This window comes from Macaca mulatta, chromosome 3 (assembly GCF_049350105.2).
Source record: "Macaca mulatta isolate MMU2019108-1 chromosome 3, T2T-MMU8v2.0, whole genome shotgun sequence".
NCBI lineage: Eukaryota > Metazoa > Chordata > Mammalia > Primates > Cercopithecidae > Macaca > Macaca mulatta.
Window position 1 is genome coordinate 191,784,372 of NC_133408.1, and position 17,323 is coordinate 191,801,694.

Consider the following 17,323-nt stretch of genomic DNA (forward strand, 5'->3'; position numbering starts at 1 on the left):
TCTCAGCACTTTGGGAGGCCAAGGCAGGCAGATCACCTGAGGTCAGGAGTTCAAGACCAGCCTGACCAACATGGATAAACCCCGTCACTACTAAAAAAATACAAAAAAAAAAAAAAAAAATAGCTGGGCATGGTGGCACATGCCTGTAATCCCAGCTACTTGAGAGGCTGAGGCAGGAGAATTGCTTGAACCTGGGAGGCGGAGGTTGCAGTAAGCTGAGATTGCACCATTGTACTCCTGCCTGGACAATAAAGGTGGAACTCTATCTCAAAAAATAAAAAATTGAAGTAATCAAAGTCTAAATCGTTTTATAATTAAATTACTAAAAACTATCAAAAGGTCGGTCTTCCCAAAAATGAAAAAAAAGGACATATCTGACTCAGAATTCCAACAAACATTGTAAAAACTAATGAAAATAAAAAACTGAGAACAATCCTATTGAATATAATCAGAATGCCAGGATGTCAATATTAGAAATTTGTTAATGTTACATAACAAGTCAAACAGTCAAAATAGCATCACTTCAAACTTCACAGGGGGAGAGGGGAAAGAAGGCAGAACTAAATAAAAAGACTACAAAACCAGAAAGATGAAACAGGGTGATTAAGGAGAGAACACTCTAAGGTGAATCTTATTGTTCACGGACAAAAAGAAAGAATATCTTTAGAATTTATTAAGTAGTTGTTTTTAGGCTGGGCACAGTGGCTCACGCCTGTAATCCCAGCACTTTGGGAAGCCGAAGCAGGCGGATCACGAGGTCAGAGGATCGACACCATCCTGGCTAACACAGTGAAACCCCATCTCTACTAAAAAAATACAAAAAAATTAGCCGGGCATGGGGGCAGGCAATTGTAATCCCAGGAGAGGCTGAGGCAGGAAAATGGCGTGAACCCGGGAGGCGGAGCTTGCAGTGAACCAAGATCACATCACTGCACTCCAGTCTGGGCGACAGAGAGAGACTCCGTCTCAAAAAAAAAAAAAAAAGAATTTATTAAGTAGTTGTTTTTAAATGTGATAGAAAACATTAAAGTAGAAAGAAGGGATGAGAAAATGTGATCAATCCAACAGCAGGCAGAAAAGGAGTGAAAACAAATGGTACACAGAAAATAACATAAAAAGGTAAATAGAAATATGAATTTTCACAGTACACATAAATGGCTTAAACTGTCATAATGATAAAAATTAATTCACTTGGATAACATGAGAACTTCAGATTATATAAAGCAAACATTTGCAGAACAAAGAGAAATTGATAACTAATCATTAGAGAGACATTAACATCCCACTCTCAGAAACTGATAGATGAAACATTATAGTTTGAAGCATTTTAAACAAGTATTTGGACAACACATTGAGCAAGCATCACTAGATTACTCTATCAATCTTCCTTTATGTCTGTGTTCAAACACAGTGGATACAGAAATAAATAAAACAAAATCCCTCCCTTCACAAAACTACATTCTAGTGAGAACAGACAACAGTAAACAAGTATTACACATACAACATCCAAGAAAAGAAAGCAAAGAAAAAGGGACTATTTTAAATAACAGATTTATAAAATAAATGTTTTAAAATACAATTTTATTTCAGGAGCCACTTCAGCACAGACCTGAAGATGAAGCAAACCATACAGATATCTGGGAGAACAGCATTGCAGCAGAAGGAACAGCAAATGCAAAATTCTTGAGATGAGAGCAAGTGAAGGGGGTTAGAGGGACAAGAAGGACATCCGGTGCCTGGAGCAGAGTCAGCGGTAGGAGGTAATAAGGCTTGAGGTCTAAGAATTTTTTTTTAATAGGATCACTTTTTGTTTAGAAACCTGTAGACCAATACAAGAATTAGGGACAGAGAGACTAGAAATCCTTGAAAGAATCCTAACATGGCTGCTTCAACGACGACAGAGAATAATTCATATGCTATTATGGAGGTAGAGTTTACTTTTCATCTTTCCTTTGTGATTTTTCATAAACATAAACATCCATTTTTAAAGAAACTGAAAATCATATGGTTTAGCTGACTTTTTAACTTAATCTCTCAGACCAATGTTTTGCTCTATTGTGAGTTTTTTTCTCCACTATCTTGACCATCGCTGTCTATGCTATTGTTTGTTTGTTTGTTTGTTTGTTTGTTTGGCACAACTGGCTTTATTTCAAGCTTGTTCTGTCTAGTTTATAATCTCTATCAACATATCAGTTATCTGCATTGCTCTACTTACTCCTTAAAAAAGAATTTTGATTTTAATTTTTGCTTTTAAAATTTTTCTTCTGATTTCTTCTATTCTTGGTTTTGGCACTAGGAAGACACGCTTTTTACGTTGATCAATTCATCGGAATTCCTTTCCTTCTGGGCAATGAACCAACTTATTGACATCATGTCATTTTCAAATTTCTTTTATTTCATTGGTGTCCTTCTTATTGCTGCTCATTGGCTTATGGCATGTGAGTTTTCTGACTAATCAAACACTATATTCTGAATGCAAAGATAATGGTCATACTCTTCAAAACCCTATCAGTTGCCAACTTCCATATGTAAACAGCAAAATAGATACATGTTTTATATTTCCATATTGAGTCAGTTATTTCCAGTTTCAGTGTTTAATGAAAGTTTGACGTCTAATTACAAATGACAACATGAAGATTCTTTATTTTAATCCTTCTCTGGGTTTTCTTCCTTCCCCTCTTTTTCCTGTCTCTTAACCCTTTCATTTCAGTGTTCTTCACTTCACTTTATTACTAAGAAAGGTTAAGTAAAAGAGTACAACTAACTTTATTTGAGAAAAATTTCTACCAAAACTTAATGTTCCACAGTAATCTCAGAATCTGAAACCAACTTGAGTACCTAAAGTAATATAGGAGACTTCTAATAAAGCCACACGGGAGTAAGACAAGTCAAAATTACCCTCTAGCCCAAACAACTAGGAAACCAGACAAACATTAAAAAAACAACCATTATCAGACACTGGACAACAGGTAGGGCAAAGGGAACAAAGGGAAAGAAACACAGTGACCCCTACCACGGCACAGGCTTTCTGCCTGGAGTTAATTTAGAAACTACCACACAGAGAGATGAACCCAAAATGAGAACTGAAATGAGAAGACAAAAATCATAGGTTCAGGGGGCTCAAGAAGACTAGAATTTGTGGGGCAGAGTACCCAAGAGAAGAGAGGTATTCAGAGAAAGAGCTCCAGAAATCTGCACAGGGATAGCCTTGAGTTTCAAATGAATACCAGTCTGCACACATGTGATGTGAAATCCCAGAAGACTGAACAAGAACAACTTCCAGGGAGAAAACAATTACAGAAGAACAATTTCCAGAGCTCACAGAAAGCTGCGAATCAACTGTATTGTCACTAGCCAACTGTGTTGTCTCTAGCCAGAGTGGCGAGACCTCAATGACTATGTAACACATTCAGCAGAGACCAGAGTGAGACACACCTTTAGGAGCAGGGCTAAATGAGCCATAGAACAAATGCTATTCTAGACCATCCCTAAAAGAGCTGACAAATAAGTCTCAACTTATCCTGAGAGTGACTCTGTATGAAAAAATAAATAAGTCTCAACTGAACAATAATGATTCACAACTACTGGGCATAATCCAATAATCCAGCTATTATAAGCATGCCTCATATGCACAAGAATGTACAGAAAACATGAATATGAGGAGAGAAATAGAAGATATTAAAACTAACATGGAACTCAAAGGTAATATCAAAAAGATAACATCAAATGGAAATTTCACATTGAAAAGTTAACGTGATTAGAAATGACAAAAGAAGATCACTATCCCTAAAGACATAACACACAAAAAAAATCTATTCAAAATTAAGAACAGTATGAAAAATGACAACACAGCTACAGTGCCCTGTGGAATAACAGTATCCTACCTAATATGTGTGAGGTTGGGGTTAAAGGGATGGGGACAAAAAAACTGTTTAGTGAAATAATTAGCTGTAAATTTTAAAAGCTGTATGATTATAAACCCACAGATCCAAGCACAACAAAATCCGAGACAGACACACACACACGCACGCACGCACGCGCGCGCACACGTACCAGTAAGGTACTTTATAGTCAAATTGCTGAAAAAGATTAATAAACAGAAAATATTAAAAGCAGCCACTTCCAAAGAAAATACACATTGCTTAAAGAGGGACTAAAGTAAGAATGACTGCAGGTTTCTCGCCTGAAACTATGTAAGCTAGAAGGCAGTAAAAAACATATTTAAAGCACTAACGGGAAAATTAAAGGAAAAACCCCTATAAACACTGAACAAAACATGCAGCAATAAAAAGGATCCTTCAAAAACAATAGGAGGCTGGGTGCAGTGGCTCATGCCTGTAATCCCAGCACTTTGGGAAGCCGAGGCAGGCAGATCACCTGAGGTCAAGAGTTCGAGACCAGCCTGGCCAAGATGGTGAAACCCTGTCTCTACTGAAAATACAAAAATCAGCCAGGAATGGTAGCAGGCGCCTGTAATCCCAGCTATTCCGTAGGCTGAGGCAGGAGAATTGCTCAAACCAGCGAGGTGGAAGTTGCAGTGAGCAGAGATCACACCACTGCATTCCAGCCTGGGCAGCAGAACGAGACTGCCTCAAAAAAACAAACAAACAATGTTCATAGCAGCATTATTCACAACAAATAAAACATAATTAACAGTTAAGTAAAATATGATACCGACATACCACAATGGTGGTATGTCTATGGTGGAATACTATGCAGCCTTAAAAAGAAAGGAATTTCTGACATATGCGATACAACAACATAAATGAACCTTGACAAACTCCTAAATGACTTAAACCAGTCACACACACACAAAAAAAATAGTGGATTCCACTTACATAAGGTACTAAGAGTAGTTAAAATCTGAGACAGAAAGCAGAATGGTGGTTGCCAGAGGCTGACAGAGGGGAGAAACTGGGAGTTACTGTTTAATGGCCATAAAGTATAAGTTTTACAAGATTTAAAAAAAGCTATGAAAATGGATAGTGGTGATGGTCACATACATTATAAATGTATCTAACATCACTAAAATGTACACTTAAAAATAGTTAAGGGGTTGGGTGGCCACAGACGGCCGGGCGGGATGTAACCAGCCTCTGAGCTGCGGCCCTCCACCACCGCCCATAAGCTACCAGGAGGAGCTTTACGACTTCCCGGCCTGCGGGGCCGGGCGCACCAAGGGCCAGACGCGGTGCGTGCCAACCGGCCGGCGCCTGGCAGGTAAGATCTCAAGGTCGCGCAGAAGCTCCTCAAAGGCCAGCGCCAGCTGCAGCCACGGTCGCGCACTCGCCTCACCTGAGCCTGGGCTCTCACTCTAGGGGAATCCACAGGTCTTTCTTGAAGAAATCTGTAGTCAGAACTTTGTGCTGCATTTTTATCTAGGGAAGGAACAGGAAGAGAACAGTGTGGTCTCCTAGAAATCTAGCATTGGAGAAACGAGGAAAATTCTTCCAAGGATGGTCTCCCACTCAGAGCTGAGGAAGCTTTTCTACTCAGCAGATGCAGTGTGTTTTGATGTTGACAGCACGGTCATCAGAGAAGAAGGATTCTATGTACAAAGCAGCTGCCAACTATTCCATGTTTCCCAGCTGGAGGAGCCCTGCCCTGCACCTTCGCAGCAGCCCTGAAGCAGACACTCCAGGGAGCACCTACCTGGGGCACCCCCAGCTGGCACAACATACAAAGTGAGACAGGGTCTCGCCTTATTTCGCAGGCTGGTCTGGAACTCCTGAGCTCAAACCATCTACCTGTCTCAGCCTCCCAAAGTGCTGGGATTACAGATGTGAGCCACCTTACCTAGAGAGGCGAACCTGGATTAGGAAAGTTGACATTAATCAACTCTTTACTCCTCACAGATTTGTATACTCCAGAGTATCCAGGTCCTTCTCATATAATTAAAAAGAATGTACAGGTGGACAATCCAAAGCTGTAATCAAAGAACGTGGCGTTCAGGTGCTGCTGCTCACAATAGTTGATACCCCAGGATTTGGAGATGCACTGGATAATAGTAATTGCTGGCAGCTTGTTATCGATTACATTGATAGTAAATGCAGAATCGTGAAGGAACAGACGTCAGATGCCTGATAGCAAGGTGCAGTGTTGTTAATACTTAATTGCTCCTTCAGGACATGGACTTAAACCATTGGATATTGAGCTTATGAAGCGTATGCATGAAAAAGTGATTATCATCCCACTTATTGCCAAAGCAGACACACTCACACCAGAAGAATGCCAACAGTTTAAAAAACAGATAATGAAAGAAATCCAAGAACATAAAATTAAAATATATGAATTTCCAGAAACAGATGATGATGAAGAAAATAAACTTGTTAAAAAGGTAAAGGACCGTTTGCCTCTTGCTGTGGTAGGTAGTAACACTATCATTGAAGTTAATGGCAAAAGGGTCAGAGGAAGGTAGTATCCTTGGGGTGCTGCTGAAGTTGAAAATGGTGAACATTGTGATTTTACAATTCTAAGAAATATGTTGATAAGAACACACACGCAGAACTTGAAAGATGTTACTAATAATGTCCACTACGAGAGGTACAGAAGCAGAAAACTGGCAGCTGTGACTTATAATGGAGTTACTAACAACAAGAATAAAGGGCAGCTGACTAAGAGCCCTCTGGCACAAATGGAAGAAAGAAGGTCTAAAATGAAGAAGATAGAGATGGAGCTAAAATGAAGAAGATAGAGATGGAGATGGAGCAGGTGTTTGAGATGAAGGTCAAATAAAAAGTTCAAAAACTAAAGGACTCTGAAGCTGAGCTCCAGCGGCGCCATGAGCAAATGAAAAAGAATTTGGAAGCACAACACAAAGAATTAGAGGAAAAACGTCGTCAGTTTGAGGATGAGAAAGCAAACTGGGAAGCTCAACAACGTATTTCAGAACAACAGAACTCTCTGAGAACCTTGGAAAAGAACAATAAGAAAGGGAAGATCTTTTAAAGTATTGACCACCAGTTACGTATTAGTTGCCAATATGCCAGCTTGGACATCAGTGTTTGTTGGATCCGTTTGACCAATATGCACCAGTTTTATCCATAATGATGGATTTAACAGCATGACAAAAATTATTTTTTTGTTGTTCTTGATGGAGATTAAGATGCCTTGAATTGTCTAGGGTGTTGTGTACTTAGAAAGTAACAGCTCTAAGTACCTTTCCTACATTTTCTTTTTCTTTTTTTTATTAAATGGTTATCTTCAGTTTAATGCAGGAGAACATTTTACTGTTGTACAATAATGTTCTGGTGGTTTGACTGTTTACAGGATATTCCAAAATAAAAGGACTCTGGAAGGTTAAAAAATAATAATTAAGGGCCAGGACAGTGGCTCACACCTGTAATCCCAACACTTTGGGAGGCCAAGGCAGGCAGATCACTTGAGGTCAGGAGTTCGAGACCAGCCTGGCCAACATGGCAAAATCCTGTCTCTACTAAAACTACAAAAGTTGGCCAGGCATGGTGGCACGTGCCTGTAATCCCAGTTACTCAGGAGGCTGAGGCAGGAGAATCACTTGAACCCGGGAAGCAGAGACTACAGTGAACCAAGATCACGACACTGCACTCCAGCCTGGGCAACACAGTGCGGCCCTATCTCCAAAAAAAAAAAAAAAAAAAAAAAAAAAACCAGTTAAAAGATGGCAAATTATATTTTGTGTATATTCTACCCCAACTTTTTAAAAAGTCAAATCAAAATCTGATTGTTTGTAAAGATCAATAAAATTGACAAGCTTCTAGCAAAACTAACACATAAAAAATGACTACTATGGTTTGAATATCATTTGCCCTCACCAAATCTCATGTTGAAGCTTGGTCCCCAGTGTAGCAGTGTTGAGAGGTGGTACCTTTAAGAGGTGATTAGGTTGTTAAGAGGGATTAATGTTGTTCTCAAAGCAGTTCTCACTCTTGGAGGAGTGAACCCACACGAGTGGGTTGTTATAAAGTGAGGATGCCTCTCATGTTTGGCCTCTCTTTGCAAACATGTGCTTCCCCTTGCACTTCTCTGCCACATTATGACATAGCACAAAGCCCTCACCACATGTGGCAACCCATCTTAGATTTCTCAGCCTCCAGAAACATAAACCAAATAAATCTTTTTCCTTTATAAATTACCAACTCTTGGGTATTTTGTTATAGCAATAGAAAATGAACTAAAACAGGAATAAAAGAGGGAATTTCACTATAGACCCCACAGACATTAAAATGACAATAAGGCGGGGCATGGTGGCTCACACCTGTAATCCCAGCAGGCAGATCATGAGGTCAGGAGATTGACACCATCCTGGCTAACACAGTGAAACCCCGTCTCTACTAAAAATACAAAAAAATTAGCCGGGTGTGGTGGCGGCGCCTGTAGTCCCAGCTACTCGGGAGGCTGAGGCAGGAGAATGGCATGAACCCCGGAGGCAGAGCTTGCAGTGAGCCGAGATCGCACCCCTGCACTACAGCCTGGGCAACAGAGCAAGACTCCGTGTCAAAAAAAAAAAAAAAAAAAAGACAATAAAAGAGTAGTATGAACAACTCCACATATTTAAGTTTGATATCTTTAAATGAAATGAACCAATTCATAGGAAACGACAAACTACCAAAACTCACCCAAGATGAAATATGTAACTGAACAGTTCTGTAACTATTAAAGAAATTGAATTTATAGTACGAAATCTTCTGAAATAACAATCTCCAGGCCCAGATGATTTCACTGACTAATTTATAACCAACATTTTAAGATGAGGTAACACCAACTCTACAGAATCCCTTCCAGGAAACAGAGGAGGGAACAACATTTCTCCACTCATTTAATTAGGTCAGCATTATCCTAAAATCAAAATCAGGTGAAGACAGTACAAAGAAGCAAAACTAAAGACCAATTTCCAAAGTGAACATAAACATAAAAATCATCAAGAATATATTAGCAAATCAAACTTACGAACATAAAAAGAGTAACAGACCACACCATGTGGGGTTTATCCCAGGAATGCTACACTTGTTCAATATTCAAAAAATCAATCAATGTAACTACCATGTCAGAAGTCTAAATCACTGGTCAGCAAACTGCAGTCCAGAGGCCAAATCCAGTTCTGTACTTGGTCTTTGTAATACTTTTATTGGAACAAAGCCATGTATATTTGTTTACATACTGTCTACATCTGCTCTCATGCTACAATAGCAGAGATGAGCAGTTACAACAGACAGCATATTGCCAGCAAAGCCTAAAATATTTACTATGGGACCCCTTTACGGAAAAAAATGTGGGAGGTCACCACCATCAGACCTGCCTTACAAAGAAATGCTAAAGGAAGTTCTTCAAATGGACACAAAAGAACTCTAAGAACATAAAAACATATTAAAGAATAGAACTCATTATAAAGATAACAATATATTCAAATTCAGAATACTCCAATACTGTAACGCTGGTCCCTAAATCACATTTAAGTCTAGTATAAAAGTAAAGAGACAAAAGTATTAAATATTAACTATACACACAATAATTTGGTAATGGATATGTGATATATAAAAGATATACATTATGAAATCAATAATATAAAATGTGAAACGAGACATTAAATGTAAAGTTGTGGTACACTGTTGAGGTTGTCAGCTTAAAATAGACTATTAACACTATAAGATGTTTTATGTATGCTCCATGGTAACCACAAAGAAAAAGCCTGTAGTAGATACATAAAACAGGAAAGAACCAAAGCATATCACTATCAAAAAAATCATCAAATCACAAAGGAAGACAGCAAGAGAGGAAACAAAGAAACTACAAGAGTCAGAAAAACTGACAAAATGGCAGTAGTAATTACTTAACTATCAATAATTATTTTTTAAATGGAAATAAAGACTCCAGAAGACACAGATTGGCTGAGTGAATTTTTATTTTATTTTTTCATTTCTTTTTTTTTTTTTTTTTTTTTTTGAGATGGAGTCTCGCTCTGTCACTCAGGCTGGAGTGCAGTGGCATGATCTCAGCTCACTGCAACCTCGGCCTCCCAGGTTCAAGCAATTCTCCTGCCTCAGCCATCTGAGTAGCTGGGATTATAGGCACATGCCACCACGCCTGGCTAATTTTTGTAGTTTTAGTAGAGATGGAGTTTCACCATATTGGCCATACTGGTCTCAAACTCCTGACCTCAGGTGATCCACCCACCTCGGCCTCCCTAAGTGCTGGTATTACAGGTGTGAGCCACTGTGCCCAGCCGAGTGGATTTTTAAAAACAAGATCCAACAATATGCTGCCTACAAGATACATAAAACATAGAAAATCAAAAGCCTATCACTACCAAAAAATCATCAAATCACAAAGGAAGACAGCAAGAGAGGACGACTGGAACGAAGAAACTACAAGAGTCAGAAAAACTGACAAAATGGCAGTAGTAACTCCTTACCTATCAGTAATTATTTTAAATGAAAAGAATTAAGTTCTCCAGTAAGACTCAGATTGAATGGAATTTTTTTTTTTTTTGAGATGGAGTCTCACTGTCACCCAGACTGGAGTGCGATGGCGCGATCTCGGCTCACCGCAACCTCTGCTTCCTGGGTTCAAGCGATTCTCCTGCCTCAGCCTCCTGAGTAGCTGGGATTACAGGTACCCACCACCACCCCCTGCTAATTTTGTATTTTTAGTAGAGGGGTTTCACCATGTTGGTCAGGCTGGTCTCAAACTCCTGACCTCAGGTGATCTACCCGCCTCGGCCTCCCAAAGTGCTGGGATTACAATACAAGTGTGAGCCACTGCGCCCGGCCAAGTGGATTTTTTAAAAACAAGATCCAACTATATGCTTCCTACAAGAGACTCTCTTTAGCTTTAAAGGACTGAGGCTGAAAGTGAAGAGATGGAAAAAGATATTCCACACAAATATTAACCAAAGAGAGCAGAGGATCCTTATATAAGATAAAATAGACTTTGAGTCAAAAAGTGTTACGAGAGATCAGAGGTCAATCCATCAAGAGAATGTAACATTTATAGATATATACACATGCCCCAATTTGGAGCACCTAAATATATAAAGCACTATCAACAGAACTAAAGAGGGAAATAGCAATACAGTAATAGTGAAGAACTTAAATACTCTACTTTCAACAACGGATAAATAATCCAGACAAAAATTAATAAGGAAACACAGACTTGAACATTACAGACTAAATGGACCTAACAGACACATACAGAACATTCTAGCCAACAGCAGCTGAATACACATTCTTCTTAAGCAGACACAGAATATTCCCCAGGACAGATCATATGTTAGGCCGCAAAACAAGTTTAACAAATTCAGGAAGAATGAAATCATTTCAAGTATCTTTCTAACAACAATGGTATAAAACTAGAAATCAATGACACAGAAAGAAAGCTAGAAAATTCTCAAAGAAATCTAAAGGGAAAATCTGTTAATATGGTTGTCATATTTACAAATCAAGGAAAAATTATCATCTCAACAAATGCAGAAAAAAATCAGATATAAATGCAGTAACACTTCTGTGTCCACGGGTTCCACATCTGTAAATCCAAATGACTATGGATCAAAAATATATATTTGTTATTTTATTACTATCTCTTTAACTGTATACTCCATGAAGACTAGAAATTTGTTCTATTCACTGCTGCACCCCCAACACCTAACAGCACCAGGTAAAACATAAGCACTCAATGTATGTTTTGTCGAATGAGTAGATGGTTCTACAACTCAGGACAAAAATATGGATTCAGTAACAAATATTGAGATAACAGCCTAACAATTCTGAAAAGCAAGTTATAAGCCAGGCACGGTGGCTCATGTCTGTAATCCTAGCACTCTGGAAGGCCAAGGCGAGCGGATCACCTGAGATCAGAAGCACAAGACCAGCCTGGCCATGGTGAAACCCTGTCTCTACTAAAAATACAAAAAATTAGCCGGGCATGGTGGTGCGCACCTGTAATCCCAGCTACTCAGGAGGCTGAGGCAGGAGAATTGCTTGAACCCGGGAGGTGGAGGTTGCAGTGAGCAGAGATCTTGCCATTGTGCTCCAGCCTGGGCAACAAGAGCAAAACTTCATCTCAAAAAAAAAAGCAAGTTGCAGTTCGGTCTCCCACTGAACAAAATAATAAAATTTCACAGGGAGTCAAACTTTAAAACAAAGTCACTTAATACTGATGTTGTGTCATTATGCTAAGCGATAAGAAATAAGACACTTTAATACCATAAAGGAACAGGCTAAAGTGTCATAATTAGCAGAAAGTATCACCAATGTCTACTTAGAAAATACAAGTTTATCAACTGAAATGTTAAGAGTTCTTTGTCAGATCAACACAGTAACATATAAACATCAATAACTTTCCTATGCAGTATATTGAAGAAACAGTAGAAATAATCTATTCTACTGTATTGGAAAGAGATATCAACAACAATAAAGTTACTAGGAATAACTTTAATAAGTAATATAATATAAAACTCTACTTATGAACATGAAGTATCTCAAGACACAAACCCAGTTTTTTTAAAAAGGGACAAAGGATATGAACAACTAATTCATTTTTGAAAAAGAAATTCAGACAAAATTAATCAACCTACGGAATATGATAAAGTGCTCAACTTTACCAAGTAATCTGGGAAATCGAACAATGATATGAAAATGAAAACTACTGGCCAGGTGTGGTAGCTCAAGCCTATAATCCCAGGACTCGGGGAGGCCAAAGCAGGCAGATCACTTGAGGCCAGGAGTTCGAGAAAAGCCTGACCAACATGGTGAAACCCCAAGGTCGCTACTAAAAATATAAAAAAGAGCCAGGCATGGTGGCACATGCCTGTAGTACCAGCTACTCAGGAGGCTGAGGCACAAGAATTGCTTGAACCTGGGAGATGGAGATTGAGGTGATCCGAGATTGCGCCATTGCACTCCAGCCTGGGCAAGAGAGCAAGACTCTGTCTGAAAAAATAGTAATAATAATAACAATAAATAATAATAAAATAAAAATTGAAAAGAAATGTTAAAAATAATAATTTTAAAAATGACTGAGAAAAACAAAATCTCAATAGAAAAATAACAAATACAGTCCAACAACTGAAAGAGTGAAATAGTCTCTAAACACATGTGTTATTCAACCTCACTAACAATTTTAAAAATGGAAGTGAAAGCAAGGAGTATCGTTTCAGATACCAAATTAGCAAAGAGTGATAACACACTCTGCTAGTCAGGTTATGGGAAAATCGACACTAGTAGGAGTGTAAACTGAACAACCAGGACGGGCGCGCTGGCTCATGCCGGTAATCCCAGCACTTTGGGAAGCCGAGGTGAGTGGATCACTTAAGGTCAGCAGTTGCAGACCAGACTGGCCAATATGGTGAAACTCTGTCTCTACTAAAAATACAAAAATTAGCCAGGCATGGAGGCATACTCCTGTAATCCCAGCTACTTGGGGTGGCTTGAACCCGGGAGGCAGAGCTTACAGTGAGCCGAGATCGCACCATCGCACTCTAGCCTGAGTGGCAGAGGGAGACTCTGTCTCAAAAAAAAAAGAAAAAAAAAAATGAAGAGAAAAACACAAGGAAAAGATCCATGCAAAATCGATTTTTCAGAAGTCGCCGATTAAAAATGTCAAACATTAAGAGGAATATCCATTTTGCTTACAGACAGACCGCATTTTATTTCACGTCACAGATAATAAGTTTGTTTGTTTGTGGACGAAGTCTCACTCTGCTGCCCAGGCTGGAACGCAGTGGCACAATCTTGGCTTACTACAACCTCCACCTCCCAGGTTCAAGCGGTTCTCCAGCTACCCAGGCTGGAGTGCAGTGGCACAATCACAGCTCATTGCAGCCTCCACCTTTCCTGACTCAAGTGCTCAGCCTCATGAGTAGCTGGGACAACAGGTATGTACCACCACACCCGGCTGATTCATTTTTTATAGAGATGGGGTGTCACCATGTTGCTCAGGCTAGTCTCAAACTCAAGTGATCCTCCTGCTTTGGCCTCCCAAAGTGCTGGGATTCCAGGAGTGAGCTACCATGCTATCTTTGATGTTACTATTATAATTGTTTGGAACACCATGAACCACGCCCATATAGTGGTCCATATGGAAGGTCAAACCAGCGACAACATTCCCTTAAGCAAAAAGCCTAATCCAGACAAAGACTCTAACTTTCTTCAATTCTATGAAGGCTAAGAGAGGTGAGAAAACTGCAAAAGAAAAACTGGAAGCAAGTAGAGGTTGGTTTGTGAGGAAAAATGTTCTTGCCATAACATAACACTGGAAAGTGAAGCAGCAAGTGCTGACATGGAAGCCGTAGCAAGTTATCCAGAACGTCTATCTAAGATCATTGCTGGAGGTGGCTATACTAAACAAGATGTTTCATGTAGACAAAAGAGAAGATGCCATCTGAGACTTTCACAGATAGAGAGGGAAAATCAATGCCTTGCTTCAAAGGTCAGGCTGGGGACAAACCTGTAATCCCAGCACTTTGGGAGGCCAAGGTAGGAGAATCGGCTGAGCCCAGGAGTTCAAGGCCAGTCTGGGCAACAAAGCAAGACTCTCTTTTAAAAATAAATAAATTTTAAAAATTGACTCTCTTGTTAGGGGCTAATGCAGCTGGTAACTTGAAGTTGAAGCTAATGCTCATTTGCCACTCAAAAATTCCTAGAGCTCTTAAGAATTATGCTAAATCTAATCTGCTTGCTGTCTACATATAGAACAACAGTCTCCTGGATAACAGCACATCTGTTTACAGGATGGCTTACTGAATATTTTCAGTTCACTGTCAAGACCTACTCCTAAGGAAAAAAAGATTCCTTTCAAAACATTAACACTCACTAACAATGGACCAGGTCACTTGAGGGTTTTGATGGATATGTTCAGAAAGAAGAATGTTACTTTCATGCCTGCCAGTACAACACAACATCTATCCTGCAGCCCATGTATCAATGTGTAATTTCAATTTTTAAGTCTTATTGTTTAAGAAATACATTTCGGCCAGGCACGGTGGCTCACGCCTGTAATCCCAGCACTCTGGGAGGCCAAGGTAGGCGGATCACTTGAAGCCAGGAGTTCAAGATCACCCTGGCCAACATGGCAAAATCCCATCTCTACTAAAAATACAAAAATTAGCCGGGCATGGTGGCATGTGACTACTACTAGAGACGCTGAGACAGGAGAATCGCTTGAACCCGGGAGGCAGAGGTTGCAGGGAGCCGAGATTGCACCATTGCACTCCAGCCTAGGCAACAAGAGCGAAACTCCGTCTCAAAAAAAAAAAAAAAAAAAAAACCACTAGCCAGGCACAGTATTGTGCACCTGTATTCCCAGCTACTAGGGAGGCTGAGATGGGAGGGTCATTTGGGCCCAGAAATTTGAAGCTGCAGTCAGCTATGATTGTGCCACTGCACTCCTGCCTAAGTAACAGAATGAGATCTTGTAATTTAAGAAATAAAAATAAAAAATAAAAGGATAGGTAGGATTTATAGACTGGAAAATGGGAAAGAGATGAGAGTGGAAAAAGGAAGGCGGGGTAGCAAGAATGGCGGGCAGGTAGACATAAGGGTAAAATTCAGCTATGTTCAAAAGGGAACAAATAAAAGCACTAAAAGGTAAGACAGACCCACTATATTTATGACTTGAATCCCAAGCTAACAAACTGGAACACAATTTAGCAGAGAGACTCCAAAAGTTTTACAGCAAAAAGTATTAGAATCATTTATATACTGGGGAAAAATAGCCTCCTCATTTTAATAATCCAGATTGGGAAATTAGATCTAGCAAAGGTGTTCAATGGACATCCCATTTCTTTTGTAAAGCAACTTGAATGATCAGTCATCAAGTTTTGTTCTGTTTTTAATTCACAATGAAAATCTGACTACTCATTTATTTAACAAATATTTGAGAGCCAGCTATGTGCTAGGCACTATTCTAAACACGCCAATAACATTTATTTAGTGGTACTGATTCTGTACTCTAGAACAATGGTTCTTAACTGGGGAGAGGGAGCAATTTTTGCTGCCCAAGGGACATCTGGCAACGTCTAAAGACATTTTTGGTTGTCACGGGGCGGGGGGGGGGTGCTGTATCTAGTGGGTGGAGGCCAGGAATCCTGCTTAACATCCTGCAACACACAGGACATACTGCCCGTGACACGGAATTAGCTAGACCAAAATATCAATAGTGCCAAAGCTGAGAAACCCTATTCAAGAGCATCACACTTCTATTCCCTCTTCTATAGTAACAGTTAATAAACATTAGTTCCATTTTCTCCTATTTCTGTTCTACAATAGAGGCTTTAAAGTATCTTAAGAAATATAACACCATTTTAATAATTTGGCAAGTAGAAGTAAAGATACCATGAATCCTGAGATTTCACTTTCAAAAATGTATAAGCTACATTTATTTTACAATATAACTTTTAGGAAAAACCTGTTTTCTCCTTCTGACGCTGACTGTTCTCAAAAACTGTGCTAAAAGCTTTCCGTGATGTTTGATTATTCCTTTTATTTTGGGGTCCTTATAGCAGTTAATTACCACATTCTGCCAGTTCTTTCCATGTGAATGCCTCATATTTCAGTGGATCCTTTTCTATTACCAACGCCATCATCTGAAACATTTTACTAACTGGTTTCTCTGGAGCTGAATGTCTGTATCTCCTTCCCTTCCAGGCTATCCCTACTCATTAATACTGTATTTTTTCACGTGCTCAAAAGTCCATATGGGTGCCTATAACATACCAAATAAGAACCTAATTCCTGAAGCTTGACATTCAAGGCCTTTTTTCAACAACTAGCTACAATCCACTTTTCCAGCTCTTTTTTCCACTGCTCTCCCTCAGGAGTAGCCTTTTTTAGCAAAATGACTTATTCTGAGATACACAAACAACCTTTCCAGATCAGAGACATCAAAAGCCATTCAGGCTTCATTGAGAAAAAGATATGCTTTCAACTCAGAATAACAATAAGGGATCAACTTATAGGGAAACCGGATCTAGCCACGTTCTTTAAATATGAGAGATAACCCCCTTGGCACATGCCACTGTCCTTATTTATAACAGCCCCTATTTGCCTTTCCACTTCTCTGAACTCCTTATCCTTCAAATCTACCATCTTTTCAAAAACTCAAACACAGAGTCATCTCAGTCACCACTACGTGCCCTTCCCCTACCCTACCCAATGCCGGTGGCTTTCAGGTCATTTATTTTGCAATAAACTTGTCATCTCAACTTTACTGGTTCTCTTTTAGATTCAGACGGCTAAGATTATGATAGATTCATTAGTAAGCTGAATGGGGAAGAAAGGGATATTTACATTCCCAGGCCAATTTTCAATGCTTTTTGGAAGATTCTGTTAAATTCACAATTTCCAGAACT

General features: G+C 39.4%; 1 protein-coding gene and 1 pseudogene across 23 annotated transcripts in view; one reads left to right on the forward strand and one right to left on the reverse strand.

The window, feature by feature from the left end:
• KMT2C (lysine methyltransferase 2C) overlaps window positions 1–17,323 on the reverse strand; it is a 298,088-nt gene that overhangs the window by 228,148 nt on the left and 52,617 nt on the right. The window lies entirely within an intron of this gene.
• Window positions 3,651–7,085, forward strand: LOC716782 (septin-7-like; annotated as a pseudogene).